This window comes from Balearica regulorum, chromosome 2 (genome assembly GCF_011004875.1).
Source record: "Balearica regulorum gibbericeps isolate bBalReg1 chromosome 2, bBalReg1.pri, whole genome shotgun sequence".
Lineage (NCBI taxonomy): Eukaryota > Metazoa > Chordata > Aves > Gruiformes > Gruidae > Balearica > Balearica regulorum.
Window position 1 is genome coordinate 131,444,954 of NC_046185.1, and position 19,656 is coordinate 131,464,609.

At 34.8% G+C, this 19,656-nt stretch overlaps 1 protein-coding gene across 2 annotated transcripts in view; it reads left to right on the forward strand.

Annotated features, from left to right (window-relative positions):
* The window catches only part of SKAP2 (src kinase associated phosphoprotein 2), a 122,034-nt gene that overhangs the window by 23,759 nt on the left and 78,619 nt on the right, over positions 1 to 19,656 (forward strand). The window lies entirely within an intron of this gene.

Consider the following 19,656-nt stretch of genomic DNA (forward strand, 5'->3'; position numbering starts at 1 on the left):
TCCTAGAGCATAGTGAAGCTGTCTCAAATTTACATGTTTTTTTTAACTCATGTTTTTTCATAACAAAGCATCTTCTGTAGATGCATATGTTTTTAAAGATATATCAGTGGCTAAAACAGTGTGAATATTTGTAGTAACAAATTGTTTGTTAATTCCACATTATCAGATTCTTGCTTAATTTTATTGTGCTACTTAATGGCTTACTGTATTATTTATCTAATAAATAATGAAACAGTTTACATGATTGATATTTTTCTGCAAATTCCATGCAGAATAGGTTCATAAAATATTAAATTAATTATTCCTGCAATGTTTCCTTCCATTAAGACAGTCTTTTGTAGAATGTTTTCATTATATAAATTTTAAATTTGAGTTTGCATTTAAAAAAATACCCAGGCTCCATAGCTGTTTTCCATGTTGTTTTATTTTGTATTCATTAAATTTAATGCTAAATGCAACTGTTCTGAAGACATGAACAATTGAATATTTCAACAGTTAACAAGCTTGCTTTAGCATAGTGTCCATATTTTTGAGGTTCGTTTATTGTATACATAATATAAATACCATCTATGGATAATATTTGGCAATAAATTAAGTATATATACAAATAAATTAACGATGTATATTAATTTGTGGCACTAGAAGTTAGATAGACTTACTAGTGAATGATGTTTTCTGACATGATATGATGATCAAACTGTGCAGCTCCATCTTGAAATACAATTGCTGAATGAAAATATGCTTCCCGCAACATAGCACTCCACATTTTATGTTATCCAGATTATTCCCTTTGGAAACATAAATTGCTTTTATGAGGTATAAAATTATGTCTATTGCAGAACAGGGATAAGTCAAGTACATGCATAAGTGATAAACCTTCTCACCACTGATTCAGAATAATGCAATCTTTTTTTATATCCAGAACTCTGCAAAATGTGTAACAATAATAATCCCTTTTTACAAAAAATTATATCGTGCTTGTTGCATTTTGGCAATGTGACCTTCTAGTAAAAAAATAAAAACAAGCCTTTTTGCTTTCTGGTTGAAATGTAATGATCAGTCAAATTGAATATGGCTTTTGGAAAACCCAAGTTAATTTTCCCAACTATAGATGAATGCAACTTTCCATGTATCTATTTTTGCTTACAAACATAATCTTAACATTATTTCTAATTGTAACTTAATAACATGGTACTGATTGCATACAATTTTATCACATACCCTTTATGACTATTTAATAGGAGATACGATTATAGATTTGTTTCAGAACAGTTAAGAAAAAAGTGATAATGTTCATGAACCTAAATAATGAATGGCTGAAGAATGCTGATGCAAGATTATATGAAATACCGTATGAATTTGTATAGTTGGGTGTTTAATTTTTAGCCTATTTTGGAACTTATGAGAGTAGGCATAATATCTGCCCAACAATATCTTGGCTAATTTCTTCCGGTTTAAGTAGAAATATAGCGGGTGCGATTCTATTATATTTAAGTTGATTTTACCTCACTGGTCTTTCTACATTTTATGATAAATCCTCTGTAATTATCTAGTGGGAATGCAGCATGAGGAAAAGTTGAGAAAAAGTGGTAGATTTTGATCTACAAATACTTTTTGCTTATTGGAGAAGTGTTTCTGTTTTCCTCTTTCAATGTCCAGTATGTCATTCTAAGACCACTTTGATTTTAACATATATAGTTCATCATTCAGGTCTAGCCACCTAGACTATATGTGAAAACGTATGTTGGGAGAATCTTATAAGAGGTGGAGATCCTCGGAGGTGCCATTTTTTCAGTTCTCATAGGCATGAATGGGTTTGTTGAAGCTTAATACCGTATTTTTGGTTTTTAGCAGTCTGTTAATGTCCAATATTTAAATCCTACTAAAGAAGCTGGATCCATAACATAGATGTTTGATCTTACATGGTTATCAGTTTAGTTCAGCAGGGCTCTGTGCAGGTGTAAAACCTCATTTGTGTATGATCAAGGCTCTTGACGTTAACAGAGGGGCCTACCTGTAGGTAACCAAATTGAGGTGTTTTTAATATATATATTTGAGTCTATTCATATTTTTATGTAAAACTTTTATATACATTCTCTGCTAAGAACCCCTACAAAACAGACATTTACCTTTATATACTTGAGTTAGACTGCAAGGTTTGTATGACTTCTGACTGTGACTATTTGACTTTGCAGTGTTACTGTCAAAATATAATTTGTGAAGACACCCGCTTGGTAACAGATAAAGAATTGGTGTATTACGTGTACATTACAGTCACTGTAAAATCCTGGAGTTTTTGTGTGACCTTTGTCTAATGGTGTATTAATTACAAGAGAGATAATCCATTTAACAATAAGTATGGGATAACTAAATTAGCGCAGGTCACCTAAAGGCCTTTTGTCAAATCTGATTGTTATGTTGTCCTTTTGACTTTTACCTTATGGTAGGCACTAACAAAGTATCTAAACTTTGATGGATTATAAACTCTAAACATGATATGTATTTTTCATAATGCTAATGTAATTTTCTAGGTACTGAAAAGGTCAAACCCCCACGTCTCCATGTGCATTCTAAGTCTGTCTTTCCTTTTAATATTTCTTCTTCTCTGTTCCTCTGGTTCAAAAGTTCACTCAGTTCCCAAATGGCCGCCTAATTTTCCAGTTATTCCCTCAAGCCATATGTGTTTTGGTTTCTTTATGGTTTATTAGGTACTGTAGGAAAGTAGCATAAGTTATATCTTCTAATGAAATTCAAGCACACTTCAGTGATGCTTTGACTTGATTGCTGGCAGCAATTAAATCACAACGAAGGAGAATGATGCATAGGCTTACATGTCCAGACACCCTACAGAAATTGGAAGAGGGATAAAGCACAACAAAACCCCCAAATAAAATAACAAACCCCAAAACAAGACAGACAAAACAAAACAGCACTGCCAGGCACTCTGTTCTTAACTTGATTTTTTTTTATTGCCTAACAGCCTGATTGATAGCAAAATCATAACTTGCTGTATGCTAACAGGCAGAGTTCACTTGTAGGTTATTGTGAGCTGATAAAGGGTTAGATGGAGTTTTGATTTTCGCATTGGTCCTTGGTGCACCAGATTAATGGAATTTCAATGAGAGACTGGAGTAGTCACAGCTTTGTCAGAAAAACAGATGGAGATTCTATAGCCATGTCTGCTCATTAATACCAGTTGCCTGAAAGGTGTACTACTTCTCTATACAAAAGACTCAACATAATTGATTTTTGAGCGGGGTATTTTTTCACTTATTGATGACTAGGTTTCTTGCAACTTAAATGACAGGTTTTTGTATAGTACATTGTATAACAATGTTATGGCTTGTAAATTCTTACTCCCCTTCCATCTGTATTTTGAAGAATGTATGTAGGGGAAAATATGTATGTCTTGATCCATTAGAAACCAAAGCATACCAAAATACTTAAAAATTGCAATAGTAAGACCTTTAAAGTTGGTAACAAACTTATTTTTGGTTGAGACATTTATGGGGAAACAAGTTACTGTTTGTTATTTAATTTTGAGGTTTCTTAGGATGGTATTAAATCTAGGTTCAATGCCATGCGGAAACTTTCCTATTTAACATTATAATCTTCTTTTATGATCTCAAGGGATTTTTTTAATAGTAAAATTTTTTGGTTTATGGTGTGGTACCTTGATTCCATAGTAGGAAATACCATTAATATTAAAAGAACAAACTTTCTGAATTTGTAAGTACTGCGGGTGAACTGACCACTTCTTCAGAAGATATGTCTGTTTAGCTCTGCAGGGAGTATGTGATTGGGTAATTACTGGATCTAAAAAGATCACAGTGAATTCTGTGATAAAATAATATAGATCATCATAATTTCTGTGGAAGGTCTAGAAATGTTGCCTTGAGCATGTAAGGATGAAAGTAGTACTAAAAATGTGTCTGGGGACTTGTATGCTCTTCAAATTATCGTATTTGGCTATAGCTTATGAATAAAATATGCTTTTTAGTAGAAAATTGTTAAATAGGGTGAGAATCTCCTGCTAAAAATTGCCCATAATTGAAGTGGAGGAAGGTAGGGCCTAAGCAAGCGAAATAGGACATTTGGAGAACTTTGAGGAATCAGAGTTAATGAAGAGGCAGTGCTTTAACTGTCATTAGAGTGCAGTCTTAAAAATGAGCAGACTTTGTTGCTCCCCAAAACGTGCTTTTCTTGGTGTAATTTTTGGATGAAACAACAGGTTTTAGCACTTTGTTTGCATGCAGCTCCTCTGGAAGAGTTCTATACAAGTCTTTGCAGGCTTGAGTCAACTATTTTACATGATCTATAGTATTTCCTTTGCATGAACATCACATTTTGTGTTTTGATTGATCAAGTGAGAATGAAAAATTGTGTGACTAAATTTTGCATGCTGCTGCTTTTGACATTTTAAGTCTCAAATACAAGTAATGATTAACTTTCTTCTTGTTTCCTTTTTTCCCTATTTGGTAGGCATAAAGGTTTGAATACTGTCACTGAAGAAGGGTAGAGTTCAGTGTAAGACCTTATCTTTATGTACAATGTATATACAAGTATTTTCCCACTTTCAACTACATTCCTACTGAGTTTATTCTTGAGGCACTATATTGAAGCAAAACCTGTGTTCCATCACTGAGCCAGTTAAGTAGTATTAGCAGCTTAGTTAGCAAAGGTTGGAGGATGGAAAATGCAGCTAGGATTTTTCTGTCCTCTTGCCTCTCCTTTTGCCCTTCCTATCCCCCCTGTCTTGTATTGATTTGCCACTATTTTAGAATCATAATCATGTACATGGAGAGGATGTTTGGTTGTCTTGGGGATGACAGCATTGGAAGTTTACCTGACTTATTTTAGGAGATTAGTTATTTGCTTTGTAGTACTGGAGAGAGTTTCAAACCAAGTGCATGACAACCATTCGAAGAAGTGCGAAACTTCATTTGTCTTGTTTTTTTCATAGATAGATCTCTTCGAAGGCAGAAAACCATGTATTTTCTTATTCCTTCTATCTCTCTAAATATTCAAGCTTGATTAAAGAAGATCATGGTGAGGGAAGGTAGGATCTAGGTTTGCTGGGACACTTGATCTTTGGTGAGAAAAGGTGACTTTTACTTTATGCTTTTATTAGGAGTTGGTAGGAGGGCAGTAGCATCAGTGCCATGGGAAATGGGTAAACACTGGACTTTGGCATGCCAACTGTTTTGAGAGGATGGTAGTTACTGTCAGAATTGTGACTGGGAAATAACTGTAATTTATTATTTTGATATATGTAGGTAATTCTATGTTTTCATCAATGGTTTACTAGACTCTTGCTGTGTCAGAACAGATCTTTTATGGCAGAGGAAATACTATGTATTGCAAAGTATTATGATTCTACATTTCTGGGACATTTCTGGCTGAAAAGGTAATACGACTGATCAGAAATGTTGCTTTCAGAATTCGAAGAAATCTTAATTAGCAACTCAATCTCAAGCAGGAAGACTGAAGTCTAGAATTTCCAATGCAGTATGCTGAGGCTGTCAGGAAGGATGCATTACTAGGGAAATAGGCTGAGACGCTTATGGATGGTTTAGATGTCACCCAGAATACAATCTTTTATGGGCTGATGGAACAAAATGATAAGTAAAACTTACTAAAGAGGAACTTAAAATATGAAGGGTATTTTAAAAATTCACTTTATGAGGATATTGGTGCCTGTGGGACCATGTGTACGTTAATTCCCAGATCCAAATCTGTTTAACAAATGAGAAGAGAGTGCTAAGTTTGTTGAAATTTGTCAAAAGCTATAAAGAGGATCAACTCCTTGTTGGATAGGAGGGACCTTAAGAGTACAGTCAATGTATCACCCTTAGCCTGCCTGAGATGTTTCTTGGCAGACACCTGTCTCATCTTTCCTAAAAAATCTCTAATGGTGCAACTTCAGTCTCCTTCAGGCAGCTTGTCCCAGTGCTGCACAGTACTTCCTAGTAGAGGATACATACCTTTAACTCTTTTTTAGCAGCCTGTCAACATTTGACTCCTTTTTGTCTATGAAGGACATGACAATGGTTTATTTCCCTTTTTTCCCTTTTGTCATAAATATGTTTGAAGATTGAGAAGAGTCTTTATAACTTTCCACATGTAACTGCTATTGAAATCTTACGAGAAGAACAAGCAACTGAATTGCTTGCTTGTTTGTTTGTAGCATCCATAGCAGTGAATATAGCAGCAATGACTTATTTTGGAGAAGCAAGAAGGTTTTGTTTTTGTTTTTAAAAAAAAAGCACATGTGAAATATACAAAGCTAATCTAGTTAGTTTTGATTTAAACCGTTTACACAGAACAGAAGGGATTAATTTCTGATAGGAAGCAGAAGTTTCAAGTGAAATTTTGGCTCTATTAAAGTCAACAGTAAAGTTAAAAATGGCATCATGTAGGTTAACAGTGTGTACAAATTGATGATACTAAAACGTTTGAACTTCTAATTATCATGATGAAAAACTTCCTATTAAACAATAAACCCCTGTGTGCTTTTAACATTTACCTTTCTCCCATGGGAGAGATGACATGGTTTGTTGCTCATTTTATTTCATCTATGTTGCTTCAATGACTGAGCAATAACAAAACAGCCATGTATGCTCCACCACTACGCAGGACAATATCCACAATAAAAAACAAATAATGATCTGCTTAACCTATTTCTTTTTCATATTAGATCATAATTTTATTCAAGATATCTAACAATATTATGATTAAAAAAAACCAACCCCAAACCCAGAAAGGTGAAGTGCAATAGATTTTTCTATTTACTTCATATTGCGTGTTGGCCCAATGTCTTTCTAGATCGGTTCTTACACATCACAAATACTTGAAATAAAAAGGAAGAGGGAAAGTTTTCTTTCAGCCTCTTTGATATGTGATAAGCTTTTCAAGTGTGCTTTAGAGGCTGTTAATTATGGATTTAGGATCTTATTAACGCTTTCTCTCAGCTGAATAAATTTCTATCTTCTGATTTCCCTGTAATTCCTCTTTCTTCCTGCCAAGCAGTGGTGGCAAGTCAGCTTCCATTCTGCTCCTTACTCCTTCCCTCCCAGAAACAGATGGATGTGTCAGTCGTAGATGGTAGCACTGCTTCGCGCTGCTTCAGTGGCACCTTGAGGTGGGTACCCTTCTAGTACCTTTCCAGAGGTGAGTGAGTCCAACCGATTGTTGCTGCTCAGTGTTCAAGGCAAGAGGCATTTTTTCCTTCCTAATATCTACCAAGTACAACAGGAAAATGGGTCTCCCTTTAGCATATACTATGCAGTAGTCTCAAACATCTCAGGGGAGAACAAACTCTACAAAAATGTAATGGTTTTTTTTAGGCTAGATCAGAAATATGCAAAACAGTGCTCTGTGTGGTACTTCATATTTTCCATGTCAAGGATGAGATCTGAGAGTGCCTGGATATAGGAACCAACTGAAAAAAAAACCACCTTGCAATAAAAGTAGGAATTAAAATTAAGTTTGGTGTAGGCTTTTCTTTCTCTGAATTGTCATTTAGGAATTTTTGCCCATATTTAATTTCTTATACACTTCAGCGCATGCATCAACATTAATGAAAAGAAAAATATTTTTCCCATATTCCTGTTTTCGTGTTTTAACTGATTAGCATTTTCTGCAGAGGTGCAAAGTGTATCTGTAGATCTTAAGCAAGTACAAAAAGGGCCTGTTTTCTGTCAGGCATCATGCAGTTCCTGCATTTAGTGGATTTGGGTTTGTTTCCTTTTAAATAAAAGGAGGCTTGCAGTGGATTATAGTACTTGTGAATTTTGAGATTAAATTTGAATGGAAAAGTAAAAACTATGTAATGAAAAGGTTTATTGAAGTGTTTTGCAAAGGAAAAAACCCATTGTAAATTAAATCTTTATGATATCCACTATATGGGCAAATTCATTCTTGACCTTCTCAGGTATTGTTCACTGCTTAAAAATTTGCAGCAGGAACCATACTTCCTTTGGACATCTGTCACTAGATGATATTAATTTCGTTGATAGTTTCCTCAGAAATTCTTCATAGATGTTTATGTGGATTACTTACAAGGGTAGGACTTAAGAGTAGACTAAAAATGCTGAATGCCATCTTTTCTCCAAACTAAAATTATTACTCCAGTTTCTTAACTAGTATAAGTCAGAGCCTATTCACTGCTAGCTATCACAATAGTGAAATGTAGTATTCCCTGAGGATCTTAGCTCTGTGTTTGCTACTGCTGGTAGTCAGAAAGAGTTTTGGGCCCATTTTGGGCAAGGAATTATGGATGATCCTATATTACAAAATGGACGAAAACCTCTTCTGGTCTAAACAAGATTTTCCTGGCCACCTTCTGAATATTTACTCTGTCTATTTGAACACACATTCCTTAATGGAAAGTACGTCACAGTCTGATAATAACTTTCCAGAGATCTCCTAGTCTTTATATAAACCATCTTTTTGTTTGTTCCTCAGCAGATAATTTTTTGTATTTCTGTATATGGATGATGTATAAATACTCACACTGCATATTCAAAGATACCATTGGTTTATGTGCTTCACATATTGGCATGTGTGCACCACCGCTTTGCATTGAAGAGATAAGGGGAAAGGCTGAGAGTCGAAAGAATGTGAATGGGGGCAGAACGATGTTTGGACTGTGTACGTGGCTGTGCTATAATACGAAAATGGGATGGAGACAAGTGAAGTGAAGGTGGTTCAAGGCCCTTTGGTAGGTAACAGGTGAATTGTTCTTTCACAAGCGTGGATACAGGGAATGGGCCCTACTATTACAGTTGCCTGGAAAAAAGGGTAATGGAAGTGTTGTCATTGAGTTCCAATTAAAAAAAAAAAATAGCCTTGCATGTTTTCAGGTGGGGAGTCTAACATGTTCTTATAATTCTGTCTATTTTGTGTTTAGTAATTTGAATATGTATGTATATGAGGGTGGTGGGGGAAAAGTTGTATTTTTGATTTCTAGAACACCTTTCCTTATATTAAAATAGAAGTGGACTAATTTTTCTCCCTTTAACAGCTTCTTCAGAAGCTAGCTTTAATACTGTATTTTAACAGAAAAATAATTAGTGAGACTACCACAAACTTTTTTGATCAAAGCTTTTTGGAATAGTTTAGCAAAATAATTATTCTGTAATTGTGTAAAATAACTGACATTAGGAGTTGAAAATACACAAAAGAATGTGGTCATAACATTGACAAATGCAGAGATTTTTTTCTTCTGTAGTCTTTATAGAACGTGTGGAATTTTAGGTTCAAAGTAAAACCCGCAAAATAAAAACTTTGTTTTTACTTGTTCATCACAACACATCTGCAAATTTCATTTGGAAATATGATCTATGTGATGCAGTTGATAGTGGTGCCTTTAAGTTCGTATTGCTTTTTAATATATGGCATACCTTTTTTTTCTCCTATCTCAGATCACTGGAATATTCCAGTGCTCTCATTTGTTTGAGTGATATTTAGAATGTGGTATAAAAATAATGTGAAAATGCCACAGTGAGCTGGTGATAATTGATTTACTCCATCACACTGAAATACCTCTTGTTTTCCTCTTCCTCTTCCCTTGGGCAATAATCATGGGATCAAGCTGCCAGTCTGTAGATATAATTTTTCCAGCAGTGCCATCTGGCTCCTTGGCACTGGAAGTTGTATTGGCTTCTTTGCAGTTTCCACTGATTTTTGTCAAATGTTAGTCCGTTGATGAGATGTCTTTTGCTAGTGGATGCTGATTTCTGTCCCCCCCCTCCAAGTGAATATTGCTTTTTATTGGTGTTGAAATGGACTGCTTATGTTGTGTGCAGGGTGGTGGGTGGTTTTTTTTTTTTAGATGGAATTTAGGACTTAATATGGGATCTCTTTGAGGAAAAAATTAGGAATTATGTATCAATTGGCTTCCTCCACCTATGTTTAAAATACAGTTTCCCAGGATTTTTGTACTCTTTTTAATAGCACTAGCATCATGTCCTCTCACAGATTTTATAGAACTTCAGTGATAATGTAGAATTGCCCCCTTTTTATTTTTGGGAACTTTAACTTTTTAAAGAAATTATGGATAAAAAAATAAGAATTTGTAGGGTCTTTGTAACATATGTAACAAGCTTTATTTTTTGGAATAACCAACTGAGCTATCTTTTTTTATCACTGAACTACAGTTTTATTTTTGCTGTCAACTTTTCTTAAAAAAAAAATTCTAGAAATGGTGGCTCAGTAAAACAAACACATCTGAGTTGCTTTATTCTATTCAGGCCTTAGATACATTTCACTGCCATACAAGATATAATGATGGTATTGATAAAGAGTTAGAAAGGAATGCTCTGTAAATAGTATTTTAAGAGGGATGGGAGGCAGGAGGAGAATCCTCTTGATCTAAACTCTTTTTGTAATTATTATTCTTTTTTTTCTTTTTTTAAATTTTGATTTCCTCTGCTGGTCAGAAACATTCATTTAGGGAAAAAAATACAACAACAAAACAACAGCCTGAGGAGCTGAGGATCCCAACAAAATATGAAGAACAGAGTTTCAGATAACACATTTTTATTCTGCTTACAAAAAAAAAGCTTTGACTCTTTTGGGTGAATAAAAAAAAAACCCCAATCCCAAAGCCCTTTCTGTTATTATGTAAGTGCACTCCTATTAATCAGGACAAGGCTAACTAATTTAAATCCTTTATATTTTTTTTTTAATTTAACCACCTTTTTCAAGTGTTATGTCTCAGATGGATGAATTATACTCATCCCTGGGTGTAAATCTAAATTTTCTTTGTGTTGAAACTATTTTCTTATAGTTGTTCAAGGTAACCTTGTGAAGTCTCAAACACGAACAATTGTCTTTAGTTGGTCTATTGGAATATTTTTATATTATTATCCCTAAAAGTAGAAAATAATAAGCACTATTTATTTATCATAGTAGTATAATGCCTTTGTTAATAAAATACTATTAAACTTGTATTTAAATCGATATTATTGTGCTTTCCCAGCACTGGAGAATTAGTTCAGGACTGGAAATGATAGGACTAAAAATCTTATATGGGCAAGGAGGACCTTGATGGCGTTTTTGTAGCAGTTGGTTTGAATAAATTTTCAAGGATCTCTTGGTGTCTCTTTTATAGTAGTCTTTTAAAGATGATGACGACAGGGTGTCTCAATGTGGGTCTCCTTATCAGTAACCTGACTCTGGTACAAAGTGGGTTTTTTTAACATATGAGTTCAGTTGAAAGAATCCCTAGAAAAGGCTATAATATCAACGTATGGCAGGCATAGCTAAATATGCGTGATCTATTGTAATAGTCAAAGTGTGAGTCTTTAGGTTTGCAGAATGTATTCTCTCACGAACGATTTTAAGGGTGTAGGTATATTGTGATTTTCTAAAATAGCATCAAATCTTCTTTTTGTTTGTAACTAAATGTGAAGATAAAATGTTGCTGCTAATCAATTGTCTGGGATGCCACCTCATTAAGATTTACACGATCATCAAAAATGCCCAGAATTGTTTGTTGGCTATATCCTAACTCAAATATATAAAGGGGATACTACAGCATTTTTCTTTAGAATCGCAAGGAGTTCAGTGACCTTTTGTGGCAAATTATGTAGAAAGAAAATATTTATATTCATTTAAAATAACCTCCATGAAGAAATAGTCTCATTACCCTGTTTGATCAATTCCTTGCAGCCTGAGCTGTAGCATGCTGCTATTGCCATTGGTTGATGGAATACACTGAGAAGTGGCTAATGGTGATGGTGCTCATCAGGACAGGGTTCAGCCAGCGGTCAGCAACAAATAATTCAAGACTGTTTCTAAGTTTGTGGCTGGTGGAATTTGCTTCTTGCCCCAAGCCAGCAGCATTGCTGAGCTGGGCTATTTGATTAGAAGACAAGCATATTTGCTTCTTAGCAACTGCACATTTGCACAACACACAGACCTACACTGCCTCCAAAGGTTTGCCTTTTGTGATGGTGGAATAATACTTTTCTGTTGATTGACAGACAAAAGAGATCTTTGCAATGCAGAAGAGTTTACAACCAATTTTTTTCTTTGTCTTTTGTAAACTTATTGGAGGTGCTTCTTAATTTAGCATTGCCTGATGCAAATTTGTATATGCGGCAAGAATGGCCATGATTTGAACTCCTACATCTAAGCTATTACCGCTATGTGTATTTAAAGGACAGATGCACACTTACGCTTAATCATTGGTGTGTGCAGCTTTTCCCCAGCAGGTCTACTTAAGGGAAATTGTTTTCTACTGTATTTTGAAATACATTTTAATACATATATTGCTATCTCCCATGCAAGAGTGATATTACTTTTATAGAAGATAATGATAAAGTGAAAGCTGTTCTATTTTTAGTGCTTCTGTTAATACATTAACAGAAGTACAGCAATGATCACAATTCTAATAGTGCATGTGTAATTTTGGATGTAACATTTCCCACAGGAAGTGAGTCTACAGAAGAAAATGTGTCTAGTCAGTAGAAGGCAAAGATATTTATAACACTGGTAATCCTTGAAAAAAGACAATTTAAGAAAAAGCACAAGATTTACAGTCCTAGGAGGCCAGGGCAAGGAAAAAAGCAAACTTTTCTTTTTATAGTTTTACAGCTCTTTTCACTTCTGGCCTGTATTTTATTGTGGAAGTTTCCATACTGCCATAGCGGAGCAATAAATCGCTGATGTGGTTACTGCAATGTTGCATGAAGTAGTAAGTACAGTTAGTGTTAATGTGGATTTTTGATGCAGATACCTGCTTGCATATTTTACTAAATAAGAGATATCTTGTAGCTTTTATAACTAAAAACAGAGTGCCTTTCCAAGTGGATTTTGCAGTCTATTAAAACTGTATCTTTTAAGGGAGAGGGTGGGTTAAAGCAGGAGTGCACAATAAAAGGACTGTGGGCCATATTAGCATGGCTAAGCATCCTGGAGTTTACTTACTAATAACCATTTTAGTGGCAAATCCAGAGCTAAAAGAGGAGAGGAAGAAAGCTCTCTGATATGGTGAGGCAATAATAAACCCTGAATGTCCCTATTTAAGTCAACATTAAATCTACCGAAGTTTGAAATCCTTTTTCATGTAAGAGTTCTTTTGTAGTCAGATGAACAATTTTAAAAAAAAAATCATAATCCACAATTTAGGCTTTTTAGAGAATTTTGGGGATGGTGCGGGAGTGAGACAAAATGAAAGTGATGAGGGGAATCAGTGACTGTTCTGAGGAGCAGGTATTTGAGGTGTCTGTACTCCTGAGTAGGAAGCAAAGCGTAGAAACAGGTGCAACCGTTGTTTTGGAAGCCCTGGAAGGGCTGATTGGTGACTAACTTCATTCTCTTCTTGTTAAATTTGATGTGTGTTTATATAATTTTTTAGGACAGTGTTTTAACATACTGGTAGGATTTCACAGTCAGTAGGGAGAGGTGTTAGCTTTGGCTTAATTTCTGAGACATTCAGAGTTGTGATACTGTGATAAGGTGGCTCGTTGTTGTTGGCTGAATTGCCAAAGAGATGCTTACACCCGGTTGACTTATTTTTGTGCCTCGGTACCTGTTAAGGTATTACTTGTGTTCTACACAGTTGTTATACTTCTTTTCGTAATATATACACAATGAATTAGTGCGTGCAGGGGGTTTTGTTTGGATTTTTTATAACAGAGAGCCTTTTGCAGGCAGTAGGCTTTTTGAACAAAGTAACTAAAATATGTAGGAATTACCACATCTCTACTATCAAAATGCAGCTATATGCAGGGTAGAATGCAGTAGTTTTTACAATGGTGCTGCAAACAATACCCAGCAATTTAAGAGCAGGATATGAGGAATATCTCACCTAATTGAAATGACAAGGGGGATTTTGCATGGGTAGATGCAATTATTCATACTGGAGGTGGGCCAGAATGCTGGGGTTATTCCCCTCATCTTGCTAATTAGGCTTTCAGTTTCATTAACAGTCATTGAGATATTGGGTGACTGAATTGTATATGAACATAACCATAATACATACAAAGAATCTGTTATTTATTGCTTATTATTCTTTAGAAGCATCTCTTGGATTATGTTAAGTCTGTATATAATTATTATGGGTAATTTTTGGTTGTATAGCTCAAGATAAGTAGAAATAAAGGAATGTTTTAAGATGTGCAGAACACTGAATGTATGAAGCCTGAAGGCAGCATGGCTATGCCTATTTTTGGATAGAGCCACAACTAAGCCACTACCATGTTTATATTAGCGACATTTTATTTTTCTTTTCCAATATAGAATCTACAAGGATTTGTACCTTTACAAATGCGTATGTTGATAAGGGAAATTAATCCAGAGAAATTAATCCAGCTTTTTTGTGCTCCAAGGATGTTTTCAACCTGGGGTAAATTTAACTTTGAACAGATCTGAGGAATCTACAATTCTTGTTGTCTTTAAGCCCTAATTTAATATAACTTAATGTGTATGGCATCTTTAAATTCCCTTGCCACTGTAATACACAGTCGTTGGTTTTCTTCTCCTCCCCCCCTTCTGTTAATTGCCTTTGTCCTTTGGAAACAGCCGTTTTCAGGGAGTTTTTGTTTGGTTTTGTTTTCCTTTTTAGGGAATAATAATGAGGTGCAGTGCATCATACCGGACTGTGCTAGTACCAAATAGCTGTTTACTATGTTTTGGAAAGGACCTTGAGTATCTGAACCCTGATTAAATCTCTAGGCTAGTCTTTTTTCAGCTGACTTCTCCTTTTTCAAGTTCTATGAATAGTGCCTTCTCAGGAATGTCAGGTAGAGAATTTCTTCACTGTATCTGCAGTTAGTGACGATTCAGGACTTAAAATAGCCTTCGATGAAGAACATCACAAATATAAACCAAGCAGGTGAAAATACTGAATAAAAAGCAGATCTACTGAGTCAAAATGTTTAAAAACCCCAGAAACATCTATGTCAATCTGAATAAGCTAAAACAATGATACTCACCTTAAAACTGAGAAATAGTTATTCGGAACTGGAGTGGTCTAGGTTGTTGTTTGGGTTCCGCCCGCCTTTTAACAACTAGACCAGAACAATGCTATGCTAAGGTAACATTATAATAAAGAAGAGTGTGGTTACAATATAACTAGTTATTCTGGTTCCCACTGCTGTACAGATGAGGCCATAATTTGTGCTTTTGATTTGATACTTCCACTGATGATCCTCCTGTAGTTCTTCATGGATCATTTGGGACTGAGAGTCAGTTGTCTAGCTCTGGTGGCTTTTTCATGTTAGTTTCTTCATCTGTAAGATTGTTTTAAGTAATGTACCAGTAATTTGTAAAATTTTGAACAAAGTTATCTTTGTGTGTAGTGTTGCCCTTCCATACCTAGAAGTAATTTCTTGTGTCAGTATGTTTTATTGGCTAATACATTTACTGTTAAATAAAATGATGCTCATAAAATAAGACAAATAGAACAGTGATTAGTGATTTTATTCGTTCAATATATCTCTAATATGGCACAGATATGGGCTTTGATAGCGATATAAAGACACATACTGGTATAGATAATGCACCAAGAAGTTGATGCTGGAATCTTTTTCTTTAGTACTTCCATGTTACTGACTGGCTTCCATGTAGTGTTCTCTAGCACAATTTTGTCAAGTCTTTTTCAAGAATTTGTTGTCAAAGTATATTATTTTTAGAGGATCACAAGTTTATGTCAGGAAATCTGACAGTGTGTTAGCATAACTGTTGTAGATGCAAATACTTTTTTGGGAACCAATATAAAAAGGAACCTTTATAATGATTAAATATTTATTTTGATACAGTTTTGTTGCTAGTCATAGATTCATTGACTGTTTATGGCAGTTCAGTGTACGTACAAACTGAAGCTGTGATTTAGCTTTTGGGTGAAAAAATGAAAAAGCTATGAAAATTGGCGAAGTGCCAATAAACGTGCATAATGTATTTTTCATGTGTCATCTTATTTTTGTTGGATCAAGGAAGTTTTAGAATCCTTCAGTGCATGTATGTGCCCTTAATTTGAATGAGTTTGTGCTTCAGAGTACCTAATTGGGATAAAACCAAAATGTGGGCAAAAAGGTTTGGAGATGGGACCGATATGCAAATACACTAGTGGAGAACCTAGGTTGTACAGAAGGTGTGTAGCAGGGACTGGAATTAAATCTATCATGTCAGTTAAAGTCCATGGAAGTCTCCTCCTCCCTTACTAGAAATGTAACTGTCAGGTAAGAAAAAGTCCAGGTGGTTAGGAATACAGCAGTATTAGTCTGTGCGTTGCCACTTACTTATTATTATTTCCATATTACTCTGTTCAGGCTTCAGTAGTCAGCATTCTTTTGTTGTGCTACTTGTTCACCTCTGCAGGATACCCACATTCTTGATGTGGGGAAAGAGATAGTGACAAAAGCTCAGTTAAGTCCTCAAACTAAAACCTCTTAATATTTACAGTTGATACTTTTGTTTTTTGAGTCACAGTAGGAGTTGAAAAAGTACATGTTCAAACTGAGGGAAACTTTGGCTTTGATATTGGTGTATGTATGACCATTTTCAATGAGCTATTTGTATGTGTTAGATAACAGCATTTGTACCTGACCTGATTTTATATTTAAAAAGGAAGTGGGGAGAAGGCAACATTATTAAGATCAAAAACTGTTTTCCTTGGAAAATTTCATTTAGATAATCAGAGTCACCTTACTGTTTACCATAAAGATTCTCTTTCATGTTTTTTCTCCTCAGTTTTTCCCTGTCAATCTGATGTATGCTATAGCAGTCACAGAAGAAAGTATGCAGTTTTCTGTGAAGTGTACCCTTCTGTGAATCAGTTCCTGTGAATCAGTACATATGTGACATCGCAGTCTTACACACGCTGTAACCTTTCCTCCGCCCCTTCTCTCTCTCTCCCTCCAACTGCTTATGTTACTTTGAAAAAGTGTGTGTATGTTGGTGTGGCGGGGAGGAATCAGAAAAGTGGCACAGCAGGCCAGCAAAGTAGATGTTTTTCCCTGTAAATGTGTTTTTGTTTTTTGCTTTTTTGTTGGATTTTTTTTTTAATGTAATGAACCAACATCATTTCACAGCATTTCTAGAAAGATGTGAATACTGCTTCTCTGTTATGAAGAGGAGCAGTGGAGGCAAAGTAGCTCTGACTTGTCCAAGATTGCAAAAGGAATCTGGTTAAGAGCCAGGACTAGTTCTGCGTTTTCTAGCTCCTGCTTACATGGTAAGATCTCTCCGTTATGTCTCACACTTTCCAGCTTTCTGAAGTTTTTGACAATTTGAAATGGATATTAAAGGGACATAGGTTAAACTTTTTTTTTCTGTCCTCAGAACCACATCATTTATTAACAGATGTCATCTTAACGTGTATACAACTTCCATGGCTTTGAGTGTTATTGTAAATGGTAAAAAGACTCTCTTTGGTTGATTTTAAACTGATGCTGCCTTCTGAAGTACAAGAGGTGTCTGTAGTTTTGTAGAATGTCTTAATTTTTGATAATATTATTTTAACATGAAAATGTTGGTATTCCTTTACTTAAATAGCATATTCTGCTCTGATTTTTCAATATCAGAAAAATAATTTTGATAATACAAGGTATAGGACTCCCAACACCCTACCACATCCCTTCCCAGGAGTTATAGCAGTGCATTAAACTGCTAATGCAGACACTAAAACTGTGACTTTTCCCTTACTGATTCATTTGAGGGCGTTGCTTTTTTCCTTTTATGAAAAAGGTGGTGGTGCAATTTAAAGGCCAATATACAGACCATACCAAAAGTAGTAAAGTACTCTCTGAAGGCAATAGTATAATGCTTTCTATCTGAAAGATCACAGCTAACTTACATAAACCGATGGGAAACTTTCTGAAAGTTACTCTACAACTTGCAAGTGATTGAAGTGATTTGGCTTCACTTTAAAAACAGCAGCCTAAAACTGAGCTGCCTGAGTATTATCATTACTCCAAAGCAGCATAATTACCATTAGGAGAGAATTGGTTCCTTTAAAGGAAAAAATAATGAAGGGAAAACTTCTTAAAATGAGTTTTATTACATTTTTCTTATAAAATTAGTCTTTCATTTTGTTGATTAATGCTTGAGTTTAAGATTTTGATGTAGGCATTTCACCATTATAATTCTGAAATATGGGAAGTCCTTGAAAACATTTCGGATTGCCTTCTGTCTGTCTGCCTTGTAAAAGATCCTTTCAGTTAAATGGACCATCCTCCTTAAATGATGTCATTAGCTTGGATTGAAAAGACATTGCCTGCAGGGAAATCATTTAATTGTCTTAAAGTGCTCTACTTCTGTAGATCTTGAAGCAGCACCCTCGCTTCCATCTTTGTATCAGATAATTCATCTAAAATTCTGTTTTTAATCTCTGACGAAATATTGAGATGTAATTTCCACTTTTATTGGAGAAGTTTGAGACCTTTTATAGTCTTGTCTCTGTCAAATGGATGGAAAAGTTTCACTTGTTGAAATGCAAATGGGTAACGTCTTTTTTTTGACTTAAAGAATTAATTTAACTTGCATTCATGCAGTGCTTTATAAATATTAATGTATTGAACTCTTACACTTCACTGATATCAAGATATACTTTTTTACATGTATATTTCTAAAATCAGTAGTACTTGCTTGTTCAAACTGCAAGTCAAGTTTTGGAGATAAATGCAACCTTTTTAATTTTTGTTTAAGGTACTGCATTACATTTAGGAAAACAAAAATAATGACCATCTGCTTTTTTTCATGGGACTTACCAATTTCCCAGTAGTGCAAAAGTGAGCTTGTCAGGGATGCTAGGAATTTTTAATCAAGTAGGCACTCAGACCACCAAAAAATAAAATCTATATGTATCAATGAGCTACTAATTTAATTAGAAAATATAACACTTGAAAATATATTGTATATTTTTGTCTGTAATCTATTGCACTTATTAAATGACTGATAGTTTAAAAACATCTTATACTTCAAAGCAGGAAGAAAAGAGTGCATTTCAGAATTTTTATATATGCAGTTTCTGACTTGGAGAAATGTCATACTGAGAACGCTACAAAATTTTCAGAAAACTGCCCCTCGAAGAGGCTGATTTTTGCCTTTAAAATGGAAAGAAGTGTTTTTTTCTGATGCTTTAATAAGAAATCAGTAAGTCTCTATATTCTTGTCTTTCTCTGCTGTTAAAATACTTTTTAAAATGTGTTTCAAGACTACCACTGGATTTGTTGGGTTCTCATGAGTTATTTTCTTAACATGAACTTTGTTACTGTGGCCATTACTTTTTTTTTTCCTTCTGTATTGCACTATACTGAACAGTATAGTAATTCTGAGTAAAGGGTGTTTCAATCTTGTTTTTAATTTTGCTCCCTTCTGCTCACATTTTCACTTGGTATCAACCTTTAAGGAAAAGGTTTTTGTAGCATACATAAAACCTAGAACTGCAGATTTCATGTTTGGTAGGCAGTGTTAGAAGAAAAACTATCTCCAAGAGGGACTGGTTTGTTTATTCTTGTGGTATTTTAATTGCAGTTTGTGTAAGTTGAACTATGCTAGAAATTCCATGTGAACTTTTTATCAGAATAAATATTTAGTGTCTGTTCCTGCTCCTCTTGTAGCTACTGTCAGTTTTCCACAGAGAGGTACCAGATCAGGAAGACCACTCTGTTTTGCTACTTTTAAATTTCTGGAGTTGACCGTAAT